The 15,276-nt window shown below is 43.7% G+C and overlaps 1 pseudogene; it reads left to right on the top strand.

Annotated features, from left to right (window-relative positions):
• Window positions 1-2,034: 2,034 nt before the first annotated feature.
• On the top strand, window positions 2,035-3,346 carry LOC116529212 (annotated as a pseudogene).
• Window positions 3,347-15,276: the final 11,930 nt, after the last annotated feature.

The raw sequence follows: 15,276 nt of genomic DNA on the forward strand, positions 1-15,276 counted from the left end.
TCCTATCTTCTATCAGCATGAAATCGTGGCCAGTGAACTTGTTAGCTTGCCGGTAGGATAGAGCCTTAGATTCAGAATTCTTGACAGTACTATGTGAGTACTGGTTAAATGAATAAAATGAATAAATGCGTGTAAATGAGTATTCTCTTTGCACAGGGCGCTGTGCCCTAAACGTCCTTACAGTGTCTCACACAGAGCTGTGGCTGCCACTCACCGAGACACAATACAAGTAAATAGCCAGGAGAGTGGGTCTGGTCGCCCTGGGCTGACCACTGATCTGCTGGAAAGCCATGCTGGCAACAGCGTTGGTAATAACCTACTGTGTACCTGGCTTCAAACTTCTGAATTCCATAATGTCCACCAAGGAGTATTTTATAAGTGCTCATTGAGCAGAGGATCCATTCACCTATGTAACAAACATTTGTTGAATGCTTACTATGTGCGGCTCTGTTTTACGGTTTGGGGGAATAAGATAGACAGGACCCCTGCTTTCATGAGGCTTATCAATTGCTGGGAGAGACAGTCAGCAAACAAGTAAGTAAACAAGAAAACTATCATTAGTGAAAAAAGCTTTGTGAAAGTTTAAAGAAGAAAATGTGCTAGAGTGAATGGCAACTACTTTAGAAAGCATGGTCAGGAGAGGCCTCTCGGACGAGGGACCACTAAGCCGACACTGAAGTGATGAGAATCGCTGTTGCTGAGATCAGCGGGACAAGCACTCCAAGCAAAAGGAATGATTGGGACAGGGAGGAAGTCAGTGTGGGTGGAGCCAGTGAGGTGGAGGAGAGGGAGGAGGTGATGACAGAGAGGCAGGAGCCAGACCATATGGGGCTCCATGAAGTTACAAGGATGCCTCCTGTCAAAATGATAGTGGGCACAACTGAGTTCTTACCATTAGATCCTATCAGCCGCGGTAACAAGGATGACCACACTGCAGAAGGTGCTCGATCCCACACCATGAGCTTCTTTCAACTCGGCAACAATCATCCAGAAGGTGGCCACTTGCTAAAATAAATAAATGAATAATTTAGGTAGCATGACTGTCCAGAAAAGGAGTATTTAGCAAAATTACAGATGGCATGGAGTGTGCTCTTTTCAGGAGTAGAGCTTCTGTAACACCCAACTGAGTTCAGTTGACATGGGCTGTTACTGAAAAACCCCTCCTGGAGATTGTCCAAAGAACAAAATCAGGAGTCTCCCATGATGATGGGCTACCCATGGCCGCTGACTTGTCAAGGGCTCTTCCATCAGAGGAGGGGCCGAGGAAGACCCCTTGCAGGTGTGCATCGAGTCTAGAGTTTTTAAAAGGAGGGGTAAGGAGCAGGGCTGGACGACTGGAGAATTCTTGCAAATATCAGACACCTCCCACGGCTGCCTTTCATATTGTAGCTAAAGGAAATATGGAAAGAGAAAAGAAAACCTCAATAAACAAAGATCAACCAAAAATCCATTTATAGCAACCACAACAAATCCTTAAGTACTCAAACCTGGAGGAATTACTCAATAGAGAAGAGTAGAATATCATCATGAAAAAAGTTACCCACAAAAAGCACCTATGACAGCTAAATAAACTATATAGCTTGAATAAAAGGTTGGGGGAAAAGAGACTGCAAACTATATCCACAGGATCAAGATGATTCAAATACTAGCTGTGTAAAAAAAAAAAAAAAAACAAAAAACAAAAAAAAAACCCCAAGTTTGGAGGAATTAGAGAGAGATGTCAACAGTAGTTCAGAAATGGTGAGAGGGAGAAGTTACAGGTTTTATAAAGTTGCTTACTCAATTAAAACACTTGAAATATAACGTCTCTGCTGATTTCAAAACAGCAATACAAGTTTTGAGGAAAACATGTTTTCCAAAACCAGCAAGACCTAAAATATCAGAGTCATCTCCATCTAGAAGTCAGTCACTCTGGCCAAGCAGTTCTCTTGCAAAGATACTGCAAGAGTTATTAGAAATAAAAGTCAGAGACTGATCCAAACACCCAAACCCTCAGCGGACAGCGGAGCCAGTGGTAGCGGTGCGGCTTCAACCATGGAAGAGGGCGGCAGTGCTGGCAGTGACAGCAGCACCAGCAGGAGTGGCGGGGCACAGCAAAGGGAGCTGGAGCGCATGGCTGAGGTCTTGGTCACCGGGGAGCAGCTACGGCTCAGGCTGCATGAAGAAAAGGTTATTAAAGATAGACGTCATCATCTCAAGACCTACCCAAACTGTTTTGTCACAAAAGAACTGATTGGCTGATTGAACACAAAGAGGCTTCCAACAGAGAGATGGCAATTACACTCACGCAGAAATTAGCAGACCATTATTCACCATGTGTGTGATGAGCATAAGGAATTCAAGGATGTCAAACTCTCCTACTGCTTTAGAAAGGATAACAGCACCTTCCCATTGGATAACGAAGTGAAGGCCTTTATGAGGGGACAGAGACTGTATGAAAAGCTGATGAGCCCTGAAAACACACTTCTGCAGCCCAGGGAGGAGGAAGGGGTCAAGTATGAGTGCACCTTCATGGAATCTGAATTCCTGGACTGGCTGGTTCAGGAAGGTGAGGCCACCACCAGGAAAGAGGCAGATTAGCTCTGCCATCAGCTTATGGAGCATGGCATCATCCAGCATGTGTCCAGCAAGCACCTATTTGTGGACAGCAATCTTCTCTACCGGTTCAGAATGAACTTCCGGTGGAGGCGGAGACTGATAGAGCTGATCAGTGAAAAGTCTTCCTCCTCCCAGGAAACTCATGACAGTCCCTTCTGCCTGAGGAAGCAGAGCCATGACAGTCGGAAATCTACCAGCTTTATGTCAGTGAGCCCCAGTAAGGAGATCAAGATCGCGTCTGCAGTGAGGAGGTGCAGTATGAGCGGCTGCAGCAGCAGCGAGAACTTCTGCAGCAGCCCCACCCTCAGCAGCAGCCCCCCTGTGCTCTGCAACCCCAAGTCCGTGCTGTAGAGACCCGTCACGTCTGAGGAACTCCTTACACCCGGGGCTCTGTATGCAAGGAAGACATTCATGATTGTTGGTGACTCGGTTGGCTGGGGTTTTGTGGTGTGAAGAAGTTAAGCTATGCCACATCCAGGCTGTTGACCCCAGTGGCCCTGCAGCCACAGCAGAAATGAAGGTCTGTCAGTTTGTCGTCTCTGTCAATGGGCTCAATGTCCTGCATGTAGACTACCGGACCGTGAGCAATCTGATCCTGACGGGCCCACGGACAATTGTCATGGAAGTCATGGAAGAGTTAGAGTGCTGAGCTCCTGGGCCTCCCAGCCCTCCAGCAGTGATCAAAGCCAGAATGACACAAAGCAATGCAATGTAAGATTTCCATGCAAATGGATGGTTTTGGACATACAAATCTCTGCACATACACGTCTAAAGTTGAGTTTTATACACTGAATGTGGAAGAACCGGGTAACGTATCTTTTATGTCAGTGTAGAAAACATTTGGGAAACAGTTTTCCTACATGATAGAACTGCCTTACTAGATTTCTATTTGTAGGTTTCGTTCATTGTTTTTCATCTTAGTTTGCAGAAAGGTGTTGAAATGCTTCTCTAGCCCAAACAGCAACACACTAAAGTCCCCTTCTCCAGAGTCAATAGAGTAGTTGCTAAAGGTTTTAAATCATACTTTCTCCAAAATTAGCATGGATCTATTTAATAGGGAATCTAGATTTCACCAAGATTCAAATCAATAGAGTAGTTGCTAAAGGTTTTAAATCATACTTTCTCCAGAATTAGCATGGATCTATTTAATAGGGAATCTAGATTTCACCAAGATTCAAATCAAAGCAACATCCAAAGGAATAAGACCTGTTCACTAGCATTTTCAAGGGAGTTCTAAAGCATTCGAGTGCTTAAAAGCCATAAAAAATGACTTCTTAATTCCTGCCTTTAGTGTCAATGTTTAAGTTAGTAGAGGTTTCAATTGTGGCATTAGCTAAAACAAAAACAAACAACAAAAAAACGAAAAAAGCGAAAACTTGGTGATGCTATGGGCGAGGGTAGATAGGGAGAGACTACATAAAACTGTCCCTATTTTCTCTCTGAGCCTAAATCATTTTGTTTTATAAATCAGCTATAGCAGCTTTCTAGAATTAATCTTGAATATGTTGAATGTTAAAACAGAGAAGTTCGTATATACACGTAATTAAAAATCAACCCTTCTGGCAAGAAAAAAAAAAAAAAAGAAAGAAAGAAAAGTCACACCATTAACCCTTGAATGTCCTGAGGCATTATGGCTTTCTCTTTCCTATAGGCAGTAGTTTTAATAAGTCGCCCAGCCAGATTCCCCTAATAATATGCTTTCTACATAAAAAAGGGGCTTGTGAAACCTAATTCCTCTGACAGAAGTGAGCTCGAGTCTCTGAAGCGGCGAAGATTTCAGATTTCCACCGGGTTTCCTTGCACCTGCCCTTGCGAGGCATGAGGTTTTGTGTGCAGAAGCCTCCAGGGGTTGAAATTTAGCCCTGTCCATGTAGCAGGAAGGTCAGCTGAAGTCACTGGGTCCCAAGACACTGGACTTCAATCTCCGACCAAAAACAAAACATCAAAACACTTCTATTCACGGGGACGTGCTTAGCAGCGCGCTGGCATTTACAAATGTAACGCAGCACCGGGAGGCTCAGAGAAGGGGCTCTGCTTAGAAAGTCGATTGTTCTTCAGAGATCTGACAACCTCTATCAGATCTGTGTCAGCCCGGCTCCAGCAAACACTCAGAGAAAGCCAGCCTCCTTCAGACCAAGCCCCGGCTGCCACCTGATACCTGAATGAAGAGCACAGCCAGCAAAATCCAAACTCCTTTCCGGACGTCTGCTTCTTTGGGAAATGGTTTTAACTTTCTCAAAAACCATTCATGTGAAAGAAAATTAATTTCCAATTAGCCTTTATTTTTTATTTTGTAGCACAAAATAACGTACATTAATTAATTAATTATTTTAGATTTAGGGGTTACCTGTGCAGGCTTGCTACTTGGGTATATCATGTGATGTTGAGGTTTGGGCTCTAACGATCTTGTTGCCCAGGTAGTGAACACAGTACCTGACAGGCAGTTTTTCAACCCTAATTTCCCTCCCTCCTTAGACCCTCTTTTGCAATTCCCAGTGTTTACTGTTCCCATCTTTGTGTCCACATGTACCCTCGTTTGGCCTTTAAATACTGATATGACATACCCGCTAATTGGAATGACAGTCATTCCCAGGGAAAAAACTTTAGCTCTATTTACCTGTGTATTTCTTTTTCTGTTGCTGTTCTTTTATTTTCTTTATTTTACTTTTTTTTTTTTTTTTTGAGATGGTCTTGCTCTGTTGCCCAGGCTGGAGTGCAGTGGTGCAATCTCGGCTCACTGCAACCTCTGTTTCTGTGGCTCAAGCCAACCTCTCACCTTAGCCTCCTAAGTATCTGGGACTAAAGGTACATACCACCATGCCTAATTTTGTTTTTTTTCTTAGAGATGGGGTTTCACTATGTCGCCCAAGCTGGTCTTGAACTCCTGAGCTCAAGAGATCTATCTCCCCCCCTTGTCCTCCCAAAGTGCTGGGATTGCAGGCAAGAGCCATCATGCCCTTCCTGTGTATTTCTTAGCACTTTCCCATCTGGGTAGTCCCCTCAATTTATACTATTATTTGCTATAGCCATGATAATTACAATAGCAGCCAGTGCTAACTGAATACTTACTGTGTGCCAAACACTATGCTACTCAGGTCTCACAGCAGAGAACTATTGGTACCTTTGCAGAAAGAATACTGAGTCTCAGAAAGTTCATGGGGCTTGCCAGAGGTTATGGGGATAGTAATTGGCAGAGCTTGGACTTGAAGCTCTCAATGCTCTAGACCCTGCTTTATACGTCATGACAGCCCTTAAACAATGCAAGAAGCCTCCCTGCCACCACCCAAATAGTCTGACAAATCCCAATTTAATCTGGCAAACACTGAATAGCTGTCTACCATGTTTGGAGCTCTGTGCTAGGCCCAACCCTCATACTGCTGGGTGCCCACAGGACAAGGAACTAACTACACACGTAGTAACACTAGCCCAAGGCCAAATGCAATGGCTTAAGCAGTGACACCAACAAGGGCGATGAGCACCTAGAACAGGGGGAATCATTCATTCCAGCTGAGGCACTGGCTAGTTTTCCAAAGCTGAGGCTTCCAAGACAGAGGGAACATTTTTACAGTGGCAGTGTTGTTGTTTTTGTTTTTGGTTTTTAAGGAAAGTGACAAGATTACTCTGGAGAACTTAGAAATACAGAAAAGCATAAAGACTAAAATAAAAATTATCTTTAATTCCATCACCCTAAAGCATCACATTCCTCTTTGCGTCAAAATAACTTTATTGAGGTATAATTTACAGGCAATAAAATGCACACGTTAAGTGTCAGTTTGTTGATAATTTGCAAATTAATATACCCATTTAACAACCATCACTGCCAAGACAGAGCCTTTCTATTGCCCCAGAAAATTCCCTCACATCCCCTTTCATTCAATTCTCTTCCTCCCCTGGCTCCAGGTGCCCACTGATTTGTTTTCTGCCACTTTGGTTTTATTGGTTCTGGATTTTCATATAAGTGGAATCACACAATGTGTGATCTTTTGTGTACCTTTCATGCAGCATAATTTTTGAAGATTTAGTCATTTCATGTACATCAGTAGTTCACACTCTTATTTGCTAAGTAGCATTCCATTAAATGTACATATTACAATTTGTTTATCCATCACCTGTTGGTGAAACCTGTTGGTTTCTAGTTTAGAGTTATTATGAATAAGGCTGCTATGAACACACATTTATAACTCTTATTATTATTATTATTTTTTGAGATGGAGTCTTGCTCTGTTGCCCAAGATGGAGTGCAGTGGTGTGATCTCGGCTCACTGCAACCTTTGCCTCCCGGATTCAAGTGATTCCCCTGCCTCAGCCTCCTGAGTAGCTTTGAGTGGACATATATTTTCATTTCTCTTGGGAAAATACCTAAGAGTGGAATTGTTGAGCCATATAATAAGTGTATGTTTTTCTTTGCTAGAAACTGCCAAACCCTTTTCCAAAGTGGCTGTACCATTTTACACTCCTGCCAGCAGTACATGAAAAATATAATTGCTCCAAATACTTGCCCAGACTCGATTGTCACATTCTTTTTAACATTAGCCATTCTAGTGTGTATGTGGTGGCATCTCATTATGGTTTTAATTTCCATTTCCGTCATGACTAATGATGTTGAGTATTCTTTTCTTTGCTTATTGACCATTTATATGTATCTTCTTTTGTAAAGTGCCTGTTCAAGTTCTTTGCCCATTTATACAATCAGATTAATGCATCCCATGTGGTAGATAGTCATTAATCCCAAACACTACTATGAGAGAGATAACAGAAAAGAAAAAAACCAAAGTACTAGTGAAGTATATTTCTGAAACAAAATTCATGTTACATATTATTAATTTTTATCAGGGTTAATTCCTGCCACTTACTTTTTTTTTTCCTTTGCCTATTTGTAGATTGTCTTCTTATGATAAGTTGGGAAGGCCATTTATGTATTCTAGATGCAGCTCTTTCATCAGACATACTTATCACAATCATTACTTTCCATTCTGTGGCTTGTCTTCTCATTTTATTTTAGTTTTTTCCTTTTTTGAGACAGGCTCTCACTGTGTCTCCCAGGCTGGAGAGCAGAGGCACAGTCACAGCTGACTTCAGCCTCAACCTACAGGGCTAAGGTGATTCTCCCCCGACAGCCACCTGAGTAGCTGAGATTACAGGTGCCCACCACCACGCCTGGCTAATATTTGTATTTTTAGTAGAGATGGGGTTTTGCCATGTCGTGCAGGCTCGTCTTAAACTCCTGTGCTCAAGTAATCTGCTCGCCTCGGCCTTCCAAAGTGCAGGGATTACAGGTGCAAGTCACTATGCCTGGCCTCATTTTCTTAACAGGATCTTTTGAAGAGCAGAAAGTTTTAATTTTTATGAATTCCAAGTTACCCTTTTTCTTTTATCATTCAGGCTTTTGTTTCATATCTAGGATATATTTGCCTATACCAAGATTGCAAATATTCAGGTTTCTTCTGGAAAATTTATAATTTTAACTTTTATATTTAGGTCTATTATTTCTTTTAACATAGATCTCTTTGGATATGTTATATCCTTCTTTTAATAAGATTTCATGCTTTTTTTTTTTTTTTGCAAGATGGAGTCTCTGTCACCTAGCCTGGCATGCAGTGGCACAATCTTAGCTCACTGCAACCTCTGCCTCCCAGGTTCAGGCAATTCTCCTGCCTCAGCCTCCCGAGTAGCTAGGCTTACGGGCACCCGCCACCACACCCAGCTAATTTTTGTATTTTTAGTAGAGACGGGTTTTCATCATGTTGTCCAAGCTGGTCTCGAACTCCTGACCTCAAGTGACTCACCTGCCTTGGCCTCCCAAAGTGTTGGGATTACAGCCGCAAGCCACTGTGCCTGGCCTTAAGCTCATTTTTGACTGAGAAGGCTATGTCCTTGAGAGAAAGAAAAAGGAAAATGATGATAGGGCCAGCCCATCCCAGTGAGGCCAGCCCTGAGGGTGGTGACCAAGGACATGACCAGGTCAGACCAAGTAGCTGGCACCAGCCATGAGCTCACACACCACCTGCCTTGCCCTCCTATGGGCTTGAGGAGGTCTAACGTGCCCCCCCACATTCTCTCCCTGATTCGCACAATCTCGCACATGGCAATTAACCTCCTGGTTCACCTAGCACAGTGAGTTTCCCACGGTAGCATTCAATAGGGGTTTCCCACCCAGAAAATCTGTGGTCGCAGGTGACTCCTGAGATTGAAGCCCAATGATTAAGAAGTCCAAAGCCCTTGCTGTTCCTCCTCCTTCCCTGTCGTCACAACATCACCCAGGGTATAGGCTTTTCCACCTACCCTGAACAGGGTTTCTCCAGCTGCTGCTCTGGAAGTGTCCTGAAAGCCTCGGCACACCAAAGCTGTAAGTTCTGGGAAGGGTACTGAGTTGAATGTTAGTGGCATTTACTAGGGGGCATCCTAGGCTTTTGCATGCACCAATGCAGCCAGGCCAGATGATGGCAGCTTCATAAATATTAGTTTAAATGCTCCTGATTTGCACCCAAGAGTTTCCTGGAGTCAGAACAGAAAGCTTCATTGTAGGACACAGGTTAAGTGCTCTGCAAACAAAGGTGCTCTAGCAGATGGCTGCGGAGAAGGAGGGGTGTAGAATGTGGGATGAAGCAAGTGGCTTCAGCAGCTGTTGTGAGCAAAGCCAGTGGCAGAGCTGAAAGACACCAACAGGATAGGAAGGGGAGAGAACTAATTTGCCTTCTTCCTCTGTTGCCAGACTCTACTGGGGACCCTCTTGGAAAGAGACGTCATCCTCTGAGCAGGAATCACAGCAACAGAATGTTTCCCTTTTGAATCCCAACCCCAGTCCATCTCTGCAGTCTGATGGCATCTCCTGCAGGATGACCACGGTCCCTGCCCATCTTCCCTTTTAGGCCTTTTGATAAGGGATGCAAAGTCAGGAAAAGAGGAACAGAGATGAAATAGGTGTGAGGTGAGGGGTGGACTAACACCTTCTGGTTCTCACCTCCGGTGTGCTTATATCCCTTTCCACCCAAGTAATTTAACAGCCTATGGGCCAAAGAAATCATCTGCATCCAAATCACAATAGCTCCAGTCCCCACTTAGTCTGCATCCCCCTTCCCTGGTACCTTTTCCCTATGTCTGACATCCTGGGAATAGTTTCTGTTTTCCTGAATTCTGCAAGAGTCTCAGCTGCTGCTCTAGCCACATCCTACCAATGTCCCAAAAGACCCCCAAAGAGAGCGGCCCTGCCTGCTTGGGTCTCCCCACAATTTAGAGAGAGAGTTCTTCCAGGGAACTCCCTGGCCCAAGAGAAGGAGAAAAATGGAGCTTCTGGAGGCAAGGCAGTCTAATAAGTTATGCACCAACAGAGTGTCACCACCTCGTCTGCTGCAGACAGGAGGTGACACATTCTGAAAGAAGGGGGAGATGGGCCAGGCAAGGTATCTCACGCCTATAATCCCAGCACTTTAGGAGGCCAAGGTGGGCAGATCATGAGGTCAGGAGTTCGAGACCGGTCGGTCAACATAGTGAAACCCCATCTCTACTAAAAACTAGTGTGCATGGTGGCACACTCCTAGAGTCCCAGCTACTTGGGAAGCTGAGGTAGGAGAATCGCTTGAACCTGGGAGGCAGAGGTTGCAGTGAGCTGAGAGCATGCCATTGCACGCCAGCCCAGGCAACAGTGTGAGACTCTGTCCCAAAAGAAAAAAATAAATAAATAAAAAGGAAGGGGGAGATGAAGCACATTTGTCTTAATTCCCTAGTTCTGCATTTCTGATCCCTACTCTCATGGAGGTGATGTCAAAAGTGTGAGTTGGTATTAGATGGTGATCAGTAGAATCTGCACAAATCAAATCCTCATCCCCAGACCACACACCATTCCCCAACACAAATAATAATCGCATCAGCTGCTGTGAGTATTGGCTGCTAACAGAATTGCCTTCAGCTGCAGGGGCAAGGGAACGCATGGGTGGTTACTCCATTCCCTCAGGGCAGCCTACAGCCAATGACTCACAAATGAGGGTACATGGTGGAACAATCTCAAGGTGCTATTCATACTCTAAAGAAGCCTACTATAAGATCAGCCTTCTTTTCTGGTTTCTCTAGAGGACCAAAAAAAAAAAAAGAAAAGAAATCAGACTAAAGCTGGACATCGGCTTAACCCACAACTTTTCCCAGCTTCTTCCCCTGACATATCCTGTATAGGTCTTACCTGGAAGCACTCATTTAATAAATAACTTGCTCAAGAATCCCTGATCCAGGTTATGCTTTCAGAGAAGACAAGCTAAGACAGCTAGCTAGGCTTTCAAAACAAGATGCAGCTCTCCCTAAGGCCCTACATTTACAGCAGGGACTGATTATATCTTCTCTCTGGGTCTCAGTTTCCCTATCAGTCAGGAGGATTTATTAGGACCCTTTATTGTGCTCATATTCTGTCCCTGTAGTGAGATCTCCGTGATCTAACTGGGACAAATGGTGTTTTGTCCCCCTTCTCTCTGCAGAAAAAGCCCCCCAGAATACACAATTTTACTTTGACTCTCATGGGGCATCAGCATACCTTCCACTCCACCAGCCTTGATACATGTCATTTCAACCAATTAGGGGATGCCTATATCACTCCCCTCAGTAAGAGGTCCCTCATGCCAAAGGCAAGCACCTTTTTTTTATATTCATTATTGACTATATTGGGTGCAAACTCTCTGAGATGCATCATCCACAATAGACTTCACTTGGGCATCTAGAAAACACAGCCCTCAATTGTAAGCCTGTGAAATGCTATACCATAATTACAGTTTCCAGGCACCTCTAATGACCCATTAAGATGGATTTGTGGAGTAGGCGGGGCCTAAGCAGTCAGAAGCAGGTGAGACTGCAGGGTCTAGCACTTTCTCTCCATGGGCAGAGACCCACCAGAAATAATCTGCTATAGAGAAGAAATCAGGAGAGATGAGATTTTATCATTTAATGCTCTTTGCCACAGAGAAGACAAATCCTGAAGTGTTTACATTTCCTGGACTAAAAAATTACTTTGAACATCTTGTACTTGACTTATGGGAATGCAAATTGATATAATCACTTTGGAAAAAAATTCAACATGATCCTACAAAATGCTATTCATCTATTACCCTGGGTGCAGCAATTCAACTCCTAGTCTTACATTCTAGATAAACTTTTGTACTTGAGCACCAGGAGATAAAGAAGCATTGTTTATGATGCCTCAGAGTGGAAATAACTTCAATGTCCATTTTTAGGAGAATGGGTAAATGCATTGGGGTATCAGTACCCAACAGAGTATTAAGCATGAATGAACTACAGCGACTTATATCAACATGAGTGACTCTTAAGAAACATAACATTAATGGAAAAAGCAGGGGCAGAGGGATACCCATTGGTAATGATGATCATAGTCGGTTTAAGAGTGCCCCCAAAAAGATATTTCCAAGTCTGAACCCCTCATAGTGAGAATATGACTTTATTTGGAGATAGAGTCTTTGTAGTTGTAATTAATGTAGGGTGAGCTCTAAGTACAATGATTGGTGTTCCTTTAAGAAATAGAAGCAGAAGGTTTTAGACACAGACATAGGAAAGAAGGCCAAGTGGAGACAGAGGCAAAGATTGGAGTTATGCTTCCACAAGGATTCCAGGAACCACCAGAATCTGGGAGAAGCAGGAAAGGATTCTTCCCCAGAGCCTTTGGGAGAGAGTTAAGCCCTGCTGGCACCCTGATTTTGGACTTCTGGCCAGAACTGTGAGAGAATAAATTTCTGCTGTTTTTAGACACCCAGTTTGTGGTAGTTGTTATGGCAGCCCTGGAAAATGAACGCTTTATATCAATGATCCCCAACCTTTTTGGCACCAGGGACCAGGTTCATGGAAGAAAATATTTCCACAGACCAGAGTCGGGGGTTGGTTTCAGGATGATTCAAGAGCATTTCATGTATTGTGCACTTTATTTCTATTATTATTACATTGTAATCTATAATGAAATAATTATACAACTCACCATAATACAGAATCAGTGGGCGCCCTGAGCTTGTTTTCCTGCAACTGGACAGTAACAGATCATGAGGCATTGGATTCTTAAAAGGAGCACACAACCTAGATCCCTCATGCGTGCAGTTCACAACAGGGCTCGCACTCCTCGGAGAATCTAATGCTGCCACTGATCTGACAGGAGGCGGAGCTCAGGAAGCATTGCGAGTGATGGGGGCACTATAAATCCAGATGAAGCTTCAACCACTCACTTCCTGCTCTGCGGCCTGGTTCCTAACAGGCCATGGAGCAGTATAGGCCCACAGCCTGGGGACTGGGGACCCCTGCTCTAGATCTTAGGTTGGGTGATAAGTTTCTGGGTGCTTGTTTTATGTTGTAACTTATGTATATCTTAAGTGTATTCCACTGCATGAAACAAATATTATAAAATATGCTAAGAACAAAAAGCTAGAAAAGCATGTACAGGTATTGATCGACTTACGATCTATGCAACTTACGACCATTCGACTTTACCACCACAATCGCTAGCCACAGCTGCTCCGCGTCTGGCAGCACAAACGTTGCCCAGCTGGGCGTACGACAGCGCGGACCAGCTTCCGGCAGCACTACCATCTCCGCGTGCACCATTTCAACTGTTATCCCAGACTCGGTACAGCAATTTGTGTTTTGTGTCTTGGATATTTTTCATCAAACCCCTCCCAATAAACTTCTTATACATTTTGAAGCAATGGACCCAAACATCGAACAATTTGCAAGGATTGAACGGATGGCGCACGATGTGTTTCGTCCGTATCGTGAAATTTATGAAGAAAAAAAGAAACATACAATTCAGACAAAGCTCACCATGTTTATGAAAAAACCAACTCCGGTAGCCCCAACTGCTGCCTCAGATGACGACATCAACAATCCGCAGCCAAGCACCAGCGGCCAAAAAAATGTTTTGTACATGTTTATATATTTTGATATGTTTTGCAATTGGGAAAATGTTTCCTATGGTATTTTTTACACCTGTATTTTGTAATTTTGTATGTTTTGCAAATATTAAACCAGTTGTACTGGTAATGCAGTGTTTTACTTAAACCTGACAAATGTAAAAATAAGAAACAAAATGGTGTAGACATGATACAAATGGCATAAAATGAACAAAGAAAATTATGATATATAACAATAACGAAAGAAAATTATGATAAAATATGACTTAAAGATTTTTATAACATCATTTCACAGTACTGTACATATAGCCTACTCAACTTATGACCAAATCGTGTTACGACCGGTCTGTAGGAACCAATCGTGGTCATAAGTCGAGCACTAGCTGTATAAGCAAAGCGAAAGTTAAGGTCCCTGAAAGATTTGAGGGATTTCATGGTGTCAATCTCTACTATGTTCAGGGATCATGCCAAGCACTTCATTTATTTATTTATTTATTTTTGAGGCAGAGTCTCCCTCTTTCGCCCATGCTGGAGTGCAGTGGCACGATCTCAGCTCAATGCAACCTCCACCTCCCAGGTTCAAGCGATTCTCCTGCCTCAGCCTCCTGAGTAGCTGGGATTACAGGTGTCTGTTACCATGCCAAGCTAATTTTTATATTTTTAGTAGAGACGGGGTTTCACCATGTTGGCCAGGCTGGTCTCGAACTCCCAGCCTCAAGTGATCTGCTCACCTTGGCCTCTTAAGTGTTGGGATTACAGGTGTGAGACACTGCACCTGCAAGCCAAGCACTTTATAGGTGGTGTGACATTTAATCATCAAAGCAACCTTGTGGTAAGTATGTTACCCATTTTGCAGATATGAACACTAAGGATGGGGGACAGTGAAATACTTGCCTGAGGTAAAAGTGAATAAGTAGAAGAGCAAAGACTCAAATAAGGATCCACTTGCCAAATCCAGGCCTTTCCCACCAGAACACACAGCCCTGGTCACATGCATTTACAACCCTCAAATACCAAAGTTACTGGCTACAACTCTGGCAAGAAAAGCAAACATATCCATTTTATCTCAGACTTATTTTCAGGCAGAGCTTGATGGACATCCTTTGAACTCACTATTTTCACATGAATTATGCATTTAATGGGCCTTATATCTTCCAACACATCTCACCGTGACCTATGTAGATCACCTTCAGTTAATCAAAGAACATGTTTCATCCATCATCTATTCCTTGATACCAATCACAGTGCTGGCAATGCAGAAATCTAAGATGAAATGAGGTTTCCTTGTTCTGCTGTTCCTAGGGGTGGGGGTGGGAGGGGGAGAAAAGTTGCTTCTCCTGTAGTAAATAAAGGGAGCAGCTGAGCAATCAATTCAGTAGTAATAAACTATCTGGAGGCAGTTACCTCGCGGGTAGAGTGACCTGCCATCCTGGTTCACCTGGAACTGCCCCTGTTTCAACACTGAAACTCCTGCATCCCAGGAATCCCCTCAGTCCTGGGTAAACCAGAATGGTTGGTTACTTTTCCTGGGGAAAATGCTCCTTTTCTTCTGGGATCTGAAGTATTTACAAAGGGGTGGGAAAGAGCAGGTGGGGTCATCTGATTCAACCTTGTACTCCCTTCTGTGGCTCAGCTTGAAGCCTTGCTCCCCCTTCTCGTTCCTTTCTTCTATGAGAAAAGACATTTGTCAGACTCTGAGGCCAAGCCAGGATGCTGCAGCTGGGGGCAGGGGACATACTCACCCACCCCATTAGAGCAGGTGCCAGCTTCATCCCTTCCCTTCCCCACCCCC

The sequence above is a fragment of the Sapajus apella genome, unplaced genomic scaffold (assembly GCF_009761245.1).
Source record: "Sapajus apella isolate SASKATOON/1434 unplaced genomic scaffold, GSC_monkey_1.0 scaffold1, whole genome shotgun sequence".
In the NCBI taxonomy this organism is placed as follows: Eukaryota; Metazoa; Chordata; class Mammalia; order Primates; family Cebidae; genus Sapajus; species Sapajus apella.